Source organism: Pleurodeles waltl, chromosome 2_1 (assembly GCF_031143425.1).
Source record: "Pleurodeles waltl isolate 20211129_DDA chromosome 2_1, aPleWal1.hap1.20221129, whole genome shotgun sequence".
NCBI classification, from domain to species: domain Eukaryota; kingdom Metazoa; phylum Chordata; class Amphibia; order Caudata; family Salamandridae; genus Pleurodeles; species Pleurodeles waltl.
This window is the reverse complement of record NC_090438.1, coordinates 118,348,242-118,361,078: the sequence shown is the minus strand read 5'-3', so window position 1 is coordinate 118,361,078 and position 12,837 is coordinate 118,348,242.

The window sequence follows — 12,837 nt, the reverse complement described above, 5'->3', positions numbered from 1 at the left end:
AGACACGTGAGGAGCACCATCACCGCCTGAGAGCCACTCTGCAGAGACTCACGGACGCGGGTCTCACACTGCACAAACGAAAGTGTGCGTTTTACCAAACGTCCATTGTGTTTTTTGGATATATTTTCTCGAAGGAAGGACTGCAGGTGGACACGCGGAAAGCAGACGCCATCCGCCAGGCCCCAACTTCCCATAGTGCCACGGAAGTCAGAAGCTTCTTGGGGATGGCAACGTGCTGTGGCCGATTCATACCTCAGCTAGCCATGATGGCAGAACCACTCCGGCAGCTTCAAAGGTGAATCACCAGTGGGAATGGAGCCCTGCAGCAGACAAGGCATTCCAGGATGTGACGGCGGCGTTACTCGACAAATTGACCGTGGCATACTTTAACCCCCGGAAGCAGGCAGAGGTGGTGGTGGATACTAGTCCGGTAGGACTGGGTGCGGTTCTTTTGCAAGTACAGCATCATCAGGAGTGGGCCCCAGTGGCATACGCCAGCAGAGCCTTGTCGGCTGTAGAGACCCGCTATGCTCAGATGGAAAGGGAGGCGTTGGCAGTTCGATGGGCGTGCAAGCATTTCCACCTGTACCTCTACGGCCAGGAATTCCAAGTGGTGACGGATCACAAGCCACTGGTCTCATTATTAGCAGGGACCATGCGCCTGGCTCCCCCAAGGATCGAACGCGGGGCTGTCCTGCTCCAACCCTACCATTTCAGAGTCGTTTACAGGCCTGGCGTGAACAACCCAGCTGATTCTCTGTCCAGACACCCCTCCGCAAGTACACTCGATGAATCCCAAGAAGGGGATGAGGAGAGCACGGAGAACTTTGTGAGTATGGTGGTCCAATCAGCCTGTCCCGTGGCTCTAACAGTGACAGTCATTGCAGTGGCTGCTGAAACAGATCAGGTGCTCAATCGCGTCAAAGAATCGCTCAGCAGGAGGCAGTGGAAACATTTCCTAGGTGGGGTGAGGACAAACGATCCAGAGGAAAAGACTATCATGCAAGGAATGTGGAGAGTAAGGGATGAATTATCAGTGGGCAGCGAGGGCCTTGTCCTACGGGGACAAAGAATAGTACTGCTTTGCTGTCTATGGAGTAGAGTGGTGGAGCTCGCTCAGCAGGGTCACCAGGGAGCTGCCAAGACTAAAGCGCGGCTCAGAGCCAATGTGTGGTTCACTGGCATGGACGCAAAGGTAGACGCTCTGGTTGGGAGCTGCCACTCGTGTATAATCACCTCTGTGGAACCGCCTGTTTGCCCAATAGTTACCGAACCGCCCAGTCGGAAACCATGGTCAAAACTGAGTATGGACTTTGGAAGTTTTCCCGATGGAAGGCTGACAGTGGTCATGATTGACTCATACAACAAGTTTCCCGTCGTAGAGGTGGTGGTATCCACTTCTTTTGAAAACGTGAGACCGGTACTGGACAAAACTTTCACGGTCTTTGGGCTTCCCGACGAAGTCAGAACAGACAATGGGCCCCCTTTTCAGGGATAGAGTTTAAATCATACCTTGACAAGCTCATCATACATCACCGCAAGATCATGCCTTACTGGCCCCAGGCTAATGGTGACGTCGAAAGGTTCATGAGGACCCTCAATTGCGCGTTGAGAATTGGGGTGGAGCGAAGCGAAGATGGAGAACACTGTCTGCACCAGTTCTTGAGAGCATATCAGCAGACACCTCATAGTACGACTGGCTGTGCTCCAGTGGCATTGATGTTTAAGACAGCCCTGCAGGATTGCATCCCGGCTGACCCCCAATGGGAGTCTCCAGAGCTGGACGTGGAGGCCACACAACAGCACCGGCTGCTAACGAATCAAAAGGCGAATGAGAGGAGGAGAAACAGTTGTTGTGATCTTCAGGTGGGCGATTGTTTGGTCATGAAATATCGACGCTCCGGAGGAAAGTTTGAGACATCGTTTGAGCTGGAGGCATGGGAGGTGGTAACGGTCTGAGGGTCCATGGTCACCGCCCGCCAGGAAGAACGACGAGTGACGAGAAATGCATCACACTTCAAACGAGCTGGTGTCGTGCTGGTAACCAAATGCGAAGAAGAGGAAGAAGAGGGTGCTGTTGCACCGGAAGACAGAGCAGATGGACCGACCAACACCCAAGAGGCGCTGCCCCATGTGGGGGTAAATAGGTCAGGTGAAATGGAAGACGGGGTGTTGATCGGTCGGAGTCAGAGGTATCATCTCCGACCTAATCCTGCACCCAGCAGACGGCTGAAAGACTTTGTTTGTTGAGCCAAGGTTGTTCAATCAGGTGAACCCTATACAAGGACAGAAAATAGGAACCTCCTGACTTTGAGAACATCATGAGGGATCTAACCCAATAGGTGAAGTGACTGTTTCAACTGAGGCGTTTTGTTTGTGTAGTTTGTTTCACTGGTGTGTTTTCTTTTGTTTCCTGTTCTAGTTCTTTCTTATTAAAACATGGGAGGGATGTAGAGAGCCACCCGGGCTCTCCCATACTTTGTTGCTCTCGGAGGGCACGAGGGCGGGCGTTTGCCTGAGGTTATAAATTAAACCAGGGGCTGCTGACCCGGCAGTCCCACATGCACCGTGACTCGTGTGTGTGTGTCGCCTGTGCACGTTTGGGGCGGAGGGCCCGTTTACACTAGCAAAGGTTGCCCTAGTCCAACATTATCTCCATAGTACCGGAGGCCGACCATACTGTTAAACAACAGTTAAACTGACCAGAGGCAATATAAGGATGTCCCAAAGTCCATTTTCATATGTATGATTATGTCTGTTTTTTTATTTTTGTTTATTTTTTGAAAACACAAAGCTGGCAGACAGGGAAAGTTGTGTACAGGCCAGAAATATAATGAATAACAAGGGGGGCGTGGCTACAACGCTGAAGATGGTGGTCGTATAAAGTGATCGCTGTGCGCTGGCCCAATATTGTCCTGAGTAATCCTTTCTAAGGCTAGAAAATAAACTACCCCACAGTGAGTGACAGTTGATAATAAACCCCCTGGGGTAAGGAGCTGGTGAATTCCGTCAGCAAGAGCAGAAGCAAAGAGGTTTGGAGGCCTGTGAAAAAGACCTGGCATGGCGACGGGCACAGTACGCAGCAGACAACACTGCTAAGGGATAGGCGACTCATCCAGTGTGACCCGCGGGGAAAGTGCTGTGCGGAGGCTCCCACAATGGTGTTCTGTGGAGGCGGGTGATGAGACCACGGCCCAGTGCTTGAAGATGGGACACCTCAGCCCTGACAGGGTGGGAGAAGCTGAGATGCAGCCTTTGGCACAAACTGGAGAGACATACCCAGCAGAGGTGAGTCAGATGAGGCCTGAACATTTGGTCCCCAACGAGCAGGCACTGATTGAGCTGGATGAGTCTTGTGGAAGGAGGGGGACGGAACTGATTGCTGGCTGCTCATGGCCTGCCCCGGGGCCTATAAAGAGAAGACACAGATTGGCGGTTTGGGTGTGGGGGGCCTCATGCACCAGACTGAACTGAATCCTCTGATACACAGTGCAACCCCCTCCAAGCGACCATGACCACTTAATGAGTGATACTGCTTAAAATGAAGGGCTGTTGCTGTCCTGGAACTGTGGGAAGGAGGGAGTGAGTGGATCCCTCCGCCCTTGTTGATCCCACGGTGGGCATAACTGCAAGGCCAAGCCCCATATACATTTATACAGATCCTATTGGGTGGTGGCCTGCTCTGAGCCCAAAAGTAATACAGACACAGATTCTGCGGGTGATCTGGGGACCCCAGGAGTCTACAAGAGGTAAGGCAAGAAATGAACCACTGCTCGTGTTGCAGGGCCCAGAGGAGGCCCCACCACCCCTGTGAGGTGAGTTGGAAAACAACGACCCCTCTGAGATCCCCATTCACTCGCATTTGGACAAAGTTCTAGCTACAATAGCTGATAATAAAGCCACGCTTCAGCAAGATATCAGTGCAGTATCCGTAGGATTGGAGCTGTTGAGAGCTGAGCACCAAAAACTGGTGGATCGTGTTAGAGTGGTGGAGTCCACAATAGAAGAAATTAAACTTGAACACTCAGTCCTATCCTGCAGCATCCAAGAACTTACTGAATGGGTGAGAATCTTAGAAATTAGAGTGGGGGAGGCGGAGGGCTGAGCCCGCCGAAATAACATTTGGGTAGTGGGACTTCTGCAGAGGGGGTGAACATGATTCGAAAATTGTCTCAGGAGACATGTGGCCCCTGGCTGCCTTACCTCATTCTTTACCCTGGAGGGGGCTCACAGGGTACCAGCGAGACCGCCGATCCTGGAACGCTCCCCAAGACCTGTGGTGGCAGACTCCTACACTTCAGGGATAGGGATATTATCCTACAAATAGCGTGATACATGGCTCTTTTGGGACAGACAACAGTACAGTTCTAGCATTCCCAGACTTCACTACAAAGGTGCAGGCTCACCGAGCGTCCTCTCGGGAGGTCAAGAAGGCCCTTTGTGAGGAGGGTATACAATACTCACTGATGCTTCATTAAGGATCACTCTTGACAGTACCACTCACTTTTTAACACCCCAGAGGAGGTATGGATATGGTTGGAGGTGTATAAAGGGGGAGCATGGCTTCCAAGGCCTGGATGTAGAGCCTGGGGCATCTGACAACGCCCAAGAAAGAGGGGCAGAAGAGAAAACAAGCAATCCTCACTGAAGAAACCCTCTCCCTCGCAGACTGAACGAGAAAGAGCAGTAGCACTACAAGCGGTGGCAGACATAGCACTAATACAAACAAATGAGGAGGAAGCCATAACAACCTCAGAACATGACTTGAACGCCTCAGGAGCGGAGGCCTCAAACTCCACTGGAGATGCTATGCCTAGGGTAGCACCTCAGACAGCAGAAGAGTTGGTATGACAGAAACTCAAAAAAATCCAGTGGACACTGACTGTTGGTGTGACTGAAGGAGGCCACTAGGTGTGTGGTCAGACTTTGGGCAAGGGCGACCTGGTGCAGGAAGTTGATCACCCACCCGGGGCCAGCTATCATAGTAATATCTCACATCACTTGAGATTCTAGCCCAGGCTGAAGCTGAGCTCTGGAACGCATCTCTCATCTTGATTGCCCTAGGCAGATTACCGCTGCCACGTAACTGGAGGTGGTGATCTTCAACTAATGTTTTCAAGTTACAAGTTTGGATGGCCAGCCGTTGCTGAGATGCCCTTGAGTGTGGGAGTTTGCTGTGGGAATTGTTATTGTTGGTTATGGGGGGCTCGGTGGGTTCTGCAGACTAAGGGCTGGGGATAGGGAGACCAGATGATACATATATATTCCATTGAATGTATGGCGGATACTAGACATACAATAACTTTTATATCCATTCATAGATACTTAAGGAGACATGCACACAGATAATTATGATGCAAAAACACACCTACAGGACACAGAAATGATGAAACTGTGCCACAGGTGGCGAGGTCAGCTCTATGCAACGGCATACTCTGCTTACTCCCATTGGGTGTTGATATGGATAAGGGCAGGCGTACCCTTTGAGTGCCTACACTCCTTGATAGATAAAGATGGTCGATATGTATTGGTCAAAGGTAGATTGATAGACAGGAAACTTACACTGGGTTGTATATATACCCTGAATCAACACCAAGGGTCATTCATAAAGGGGCTCCCTAGCCCACTAGCCACCATGAGAACATTAGACTTTTTACCAGTAGGTGATTTTAATCACAGAGCTGATGTGGAGTTGGATAAGTCTATGCCTTCCCTGTCGGGAGCTTCAGCCCATAGAGACACAAGGGAATTTCAACAATGGCTGCAGCACTGGGGTCTGACAGACATTTGAAGAATACAAAATGATTAAGAACGCAAATACTCCTACTAGTCGCACATACATAACTTACATACTAGGCTGGATATTTCCACATGCTCCACCGCTTTGGGACCACATGTGTTACATACAGAATACCTTGAGTGCACATTGTCTGACCATAGCCCTCTGTTACTGAAGTTCCAACCTATAGCAGACCGCCCAGCGCTGCCTCTATGGAGGCTTAATCCCCAGATGCTGTAAGACACTTACGTTACTAACTCACTGAGAGTGCAGTCATTGGTGACTACTTTGAACAGAAACAGGGATAGGCATCCACTGCACTGGTAGAGTGGGATGCCCTGAAGGTAGTGATATGAGGGCACTGTGTTGGTCAGAGCTGGGGGCTCACAAGGAGCTCTCTGATGAACTCAATCAGTTAGAGGTCAAGCTACATGTATTAGATAACCAACTGAGCCTGGAGGAGGGTGAGCAAAAATGATAAGGGGCGACTAGGAAACAATATCATAGGGCACTTGAACGGCTACGATGCCTCGATCATAACGACTATACATCTAAAGTACATGATGAGGAGGGCAAGGCTGGCAGGTTGTTGGCTTGGTAGATTAGAACTGACACCCAGAGTAGACCAATCTTGCAGATAAGAACAATTGAGGAAGGACTCATATATTCTCCGAGGGACATCAACAAGGCTTTCTGGGAATATTATGAAAACCTTTATAGTGCTCCAGTGCATCTCCCTGTTGGCGAGATGAATACATTCCTGGCCACTATACCTCTGAGGGAGTTGGGCCCAGAGGTCCGAAAAACACTAGGAGGCCCTGTGACAGCTCTAGAGATAAAGGTGGTTATTAGAAAGGTGGGATCCGGTAAAGGGCTTCCATCCAAATTTTATGCTGCGTTCTCACATGTCCTGGCTCCTAAAACGGAACTGCTATATTCAAAATCCTTACACATGGGCACCTTATCGAAGTCCACCAAGGATGCATGGGTGATCTGTTTCCCCAAGTCCACGGGGGTGGACATTACCCAAGTGGCATTCTGACCACTCTCTATGCGCAGCCTAGATTTAAAAAGTCTGAGCAAGGTGCTAACACTGCAACTCATTCCTCATACACAGGGCTTGGTACACTCTGACCAAAACAGGTTAATCCCGGCTAGGAGCACCTCCCTTAATCTTCGCAGGCTGTATTACATATGAGACCATCCGGAAGTGCGCGCCCATCCAGAGTCGACTGTGATGTCGGTGGATCTTGAAAAAGCCTTTGACTCCATCAGATGGGATTCTTTTGTTTGCTGTCATGCTGAAGATGGGGTTAGGTGAAAATTTGGTGAACTGGATCAGGCTACCGTATGCATACCCCACAGCTAGGGTAAAAATTAGTGACACAGTCTCAGCCAATAAGAAATACATTGGGGAACTAGACAGGAGTGCCTCTTGCCCCCCACTATTGTTTGCACTGGCCATTGAGCCTTTAGCAGCACTCTTCCACACAAAAGGCAGGGGACACAGAGTGACTTTGGAGGGGAGAGAACATATTATATCTCTCTATGCAGATGACCTATTGGTTTATCTGAAAGACAGCGCTGAAGGAGTGGACTAAAACACACTTGTTCCCCAATGTGCCCGGAGTGCTGACACCTCAGACCTTCCCCCAGGACGTAGTCTAGACACTCCTTAGTGGATTTGCAGGAGGCCAACTTAGGTGCTGCACTTAGATCGCTCAAATACTGTGTAACTTTTTGGAGAACACTGAGTCTTCGATTATGGTACGTATCTCCTTATCTAAAACGGTAATGTTGCCCAGATTGCTATTTTTTTGTCAATCTACCACTTAAGATTCCTTCAGGCTGGTTTCGGCACACTCCTTCTGGAACTAATCTAGGATAGAGAGTGCAGTCGGGCTTCACTGTGCACTCTTAGGCACCCACCAGATTAGGAGGACTTGGGGGACCCTGATCTTGAATTATATTATCTGGCTGCACAGCTGTAGTGGGTTACACAATGGCTAGCTGGGGAACACCTAGGCCTTCATTATGACCATGGCGGACGGTGGTATTTTGGAGACGAGTACTGCCAACAGGCTGGCGGTACTCTTCCCCGAAGTATGACATTGGCGGTTTGGTTCAAGCCAAACCGCCAATGTACCACTCCATCCGCCAGGGCGGTAACAGCCGCGGGGGTGGAGACTTCAGTCTCCAGCCAGGCGGCCGTCACTGTCCCACCTGCGGGATTATGACCCCGCCTACTGCCATGGTTTTCGTGGCTTCCTTACCACCACGAAAACCATGGCGGTAGGCACTATCAGTGACAGGGAATCCCTTCCCTGTCACTGATAGGGGTCTCCTCCGCACCCCTCCCCAGGGTCCACCTCCCCCTCCCTCTCCAAACCCCCCACGACAGACACGCACATTCACGCACCATCATACACATGCATACACACATTCACACCCACATTCACCAACACATGCATACATCCATTCACACACACATCCACACACACATACATACAAGCACCCACGAATTCACACAACACAACATACACACACACTCACAACCATGCATGCACACACGCATTCCACCCACCACATACCCGCATGCATGCACACACAAACATACACCCACACCCTCCACCCCCCTCCCCTGTCGGAGAACCTGACTTACCTGATTGCAGGCGGTCCTCCGGCAGGAGACGGTGCGCTGCTGCCAGCAGCAGCGTCCACCAGCAGAACACTGCTAGGCCGCATCATGGGTCATATTCCAGTCTAGCTTGTCTGCGGCATTCTACTGCTGTGGCGCTGCTGCTGGCAGCAGCGCCACCTTACCGCCATCCGCCACCATGGCCGCAGCCGGAATTCCACCATCCTTCTGGTGGAATTCCGGCTACGGTCATAATATGGTGGATGGTAGGTAGCTGTGGCGATGGTGTTTTGGCGGCCGTCGCCATTGGCGGTAGGTGGTCAATACTGCTGTTGTCATAATGAGGGCCATAGTGATGGAGGATAGTTTAGGCATGCTGTTGGCAAAGCTACTTAATAGAGCGGTAGTGCTCCCCAGATGAGGTGTGCTTTTGGAGGTGGCTCTATGGTGTTGGAGAAGATGTCTTAGGCTATCAATTGGGAAGCCACTTTACACAAGGGCACTGCCCCTAGTGGGGTTACCTCACGGAGACCCACTTACATGCTTCACATTTTCACAACTCCGGACCTGAATGGAGAAGGGGTTGGAGATGGTGGGAGACTGCTACCAGCAGGGAAATTTACTGTCCTTGGATGGTACTGATGGACCAATATGAACTACCCCCAGGTAACTTTTTAACATATCAAGCACTAGCACACACATTTGGTGAATTGTGGCCCTCTAGCTATCAGGAACTGGAGACACATCGTATACTTCATAGTTCATTGATAAAGATCAGGGAGAGGTGGGCAAGACTGTTGCAGAGAGACCTCTTGGGCTCTGAGTGGCAGAAGGTTTTGTCTTACCCGCAGAGAGTCTCTCGCAACACTAGACTAAAATATATTCAATTTAAGTACGTACACATGGCATATTTGACCCCCCCCATAGGCTACGGTCATTTATGGAGGAAAATTCAGACCATGCCCGAAGACTGCGACCTCAGATGCGAATTATGGACATATGGTTTAGAGCTGTCCCAAAACCTGTCAATTTTGGGAGGCGTCTGACACTCTCATACACACTTGGCTGCTCTGTTCCTTGTACAGTGGAGATGTGCTTGTTGGGGGCTGTTCATCAGACCAAAACTCAGGAAAGCGGGGACTAGATTTATTGATCTAGCACTGGTGTTGGCCAAGCGTTTCATCACAGGATTGTGGAAAGCTACAGTGGGGACAAAGGCACTGGCCTGAAGGAAAGAAGTGATACTGTGGGCCAGGGCGGAGGAGAGAGCACTGTTTAAGGAGGATGCATGAGGTATCAAACGAAGGCCACTGGCTGGCCTGTGGTCTGAGGTGCTGATGGCCTGGTAGACCTGGGGAACAGACACAGAGAGCGAGAAAAGAGATGAGAGCTTGCTGATACAGGGGATAGTAGTCACACCTGGAGAACCTTAAGTATATGTGAATCATGGTACATGACAAATGAGGTTGTGCTGCGCTGGGGAGGCTGACAGGGAAGGATACCACTAGAGCCTACCCCAATAGCAAATTGTAAGCCCTATTCACCAATGATAAGTCACTGTAGACATTTAGAGATACTGATTGGGAACATCCTTTGACTCTAATAGCCTGTACCCCCTGCGACAACTCAGAGCTTGATTTTGATTTACTGTTATGATATTGAAACACTATCCTTTTATTTTATGGGCCACTGCATCCTCCGCATTTTCAGAGCTTCGACAGCACAGCACCTGAGGTGCAGACGCATGGGCTCAGTAATGCTATAAGATGTGATATTGAATGCTATATGCTGTAATATGTCTTATCGGATAAAATGGAATGTGATAAAGATGTAAAATACAAATGACATGAGAGATTGTAATTACAGATCATTAGATTTTGTATATTTTCGGAAATGCCAATAAAGATAATATTTAATAAAATAATGAATAACAAGAAACATGGGGTAATCACTTGTGGAGGAGAACTCAGTCTAAAGCATTCTTTCTTTTCTAGTAACAATATTGATGCAATGTTTGGAGCGTATTGATCAGTGATACAGAGAAAAGCTACAAATTTTAAAGACACTCGATTCATGCATTCAACAACAAGGACTGATAAATTGCATCAAAGAGGACATTTTCTTTGCTGTAAATCATTACTTTTTAAAGTTGTCTGACACTTTCTGTGGTTGTGTACATGAATGTAGTAAAAAATGAAATAGACAATCTACATTTTAAAAATATTTAGTGCAGAGTGTGGAAGTGCATTGATAGCAGAGAGCTACTAATTAGTTCTTCCTGAGCACTGCTATTTGGTATATGGGAGGAGTGAAGGGTGGGACTCCAGATTCAGTAGTTCAAGGTGGAGGACCTGCCTGAAAACTATCCATGATAACTGCTTTGGGAAGGCTGATGCAAGCCAGGGGCAGAGATTACACACATCATTGTACCCCTGATCTGGATTTATTTATACCTGACTTCTGGACTTATCATTCTCTTCACTCAGACCCATACTATGTTCCTGGCTTTCCTGTGTTCTGTCTTATGTCTGCCGGTGTCAAATACCCAGTTCTGCCTTCCTTTCATGGTGGTTCCCTGATTCCTTACACCCGGTTAATTCCTTGCGCCTGGCTCGCTCCCCGCACCTATGCTCCTTCTCTCCTGCTATTTCTGCCTGGTGAGCCAAGAGTGCAGCTGCTCACAACTGACCTTGCTGCTAAGTCTCCTTGTGCTCTGTTTAATCCTGCTACCATATTCCAGGCTTGCCTTTTAATTTCTGTTTTCATAAATGTTTGATTCCATGTTCCTGTTCTGACTAGTTATTTCTGTCTGCTACCTGTCTCTTGTTATACTGCATCTGGGTTCGAGTGTTTGCCTTGTTCCTAGTTCTGACTGTACACATCCAGACCTGTCTTGCATATGCAGATTCTTAGTCTTGCATTCCATGTTCCTGTTCTGACTGCATATTTCTGGCCTGTCCTGGTTAATGTGCAGATTCTGAATCATCACAGTTCTGTTTATTCCAGTCCCGACCTCGCCCCTTATTCCAGTCTAGCTTTTTCCTGAGCCCAATTTCTCTTTTTGTGTAGCTTCAACTGTTCTGCAGGTGTGCTATATCCTGATTTTCATTGTTTCCCAGTATGCCAGTTAAACTTCAAGGCCTGTGCCTTTGGCACAGAGATCCATCCAGCACTTCTCCATAGGATTCGCTGGGTGTCTCCCTGAACTCTGTTAGATGAATCTGATCCTTGCCTTCTTGTGTTTTTCTTTCACCTCACAGAGAGATCACTTCCACAGAGCAGACAAAATATAATTTATGATAGTTTATCTGTCTTTTCCCTGCTTTCATCTTCTTGTTATTTTTACTCGCTATCTTTGTAGTTTCTGCTGCAAATTTCCCAGTTTCCTCTTCACTGCTTGTTTCAACCTGCTTCAGGCCTGCTGGAAAGACTTTGTCCCTGCATAGTGCAACCACCCCTGTGTTACTGTGCCTTGTTCTGAAAGCTGCTAGTGTTCTTGACAGTAAAGTGCCTGTGCTCCCCCTTTAAATATAGTTCTAGTAGCATATTCCTATAACTTATCTATAAGCCCCTAGTATACGATACCCAGGGCTTGTACGTTTAATGTTTCTAGTGGACTACAGCACCAATAGGTGCCATCTTCTTCAGTGACTTACAAAGGAAAGGATACAGGATGCCAAAACAGTCCTTGTGTATTTACTGTCTTGTGCCTTTGAAATCTCACTTTTGTTCTACCAGACTTCTTTCTCTGGGTTTATTGAGGGCAGAGTAACTGCCCCAAACTGTATTTCGGTGTTAGATGTGGGAGGACTGTAAAACTAGCATAATACACTCTCCACACACACTCCCAGCCCCAGAAGCTAAGCTTCTGTGGTTGAAGACTTTTGTCATCTTGAAAATGCCCAAAGTGAGAAGGGTTGGCCTTGGAACGTTTACACCCATTGGGTAGGGCAAGCCCAGGAGTCATCATGCCTAGCATAAATGTGGCATCCAGATAGATCGGGCACCCACTTCACAACACTCCTGGACCTTAGGAAGAACAGAAGAAAACTAGACCTGTTGTGTCAGACCTGAAAGGAGCCATAAAGGACTAGACCTGCTCTCTCTTGTACTTAGGAGAGAGAACTGGGCTCGAAGGGTCATACGTCTGGCCTCTTGTTAAAGCTGCAGGGACACAAGGACACAAACTACAGGAGGCCTTTCCTGCAACAGGACCTGGACTAGACTCTGCTGTTTGGCCTCTGCCTGTTGTCCCGTGATTCTTTAAGTGTCTACCTTGAGATCCCGGGGGCTTTAGAAGTGATCTCTTCTGGTGAATCGGGACTTACAGCACTAAAGTAAGAAATTACATACAATCTTTGCCCAGGACAAACCTGAATGATATATCTGACCCGTTCTCTATGGTGTTCAGCATCAAGTT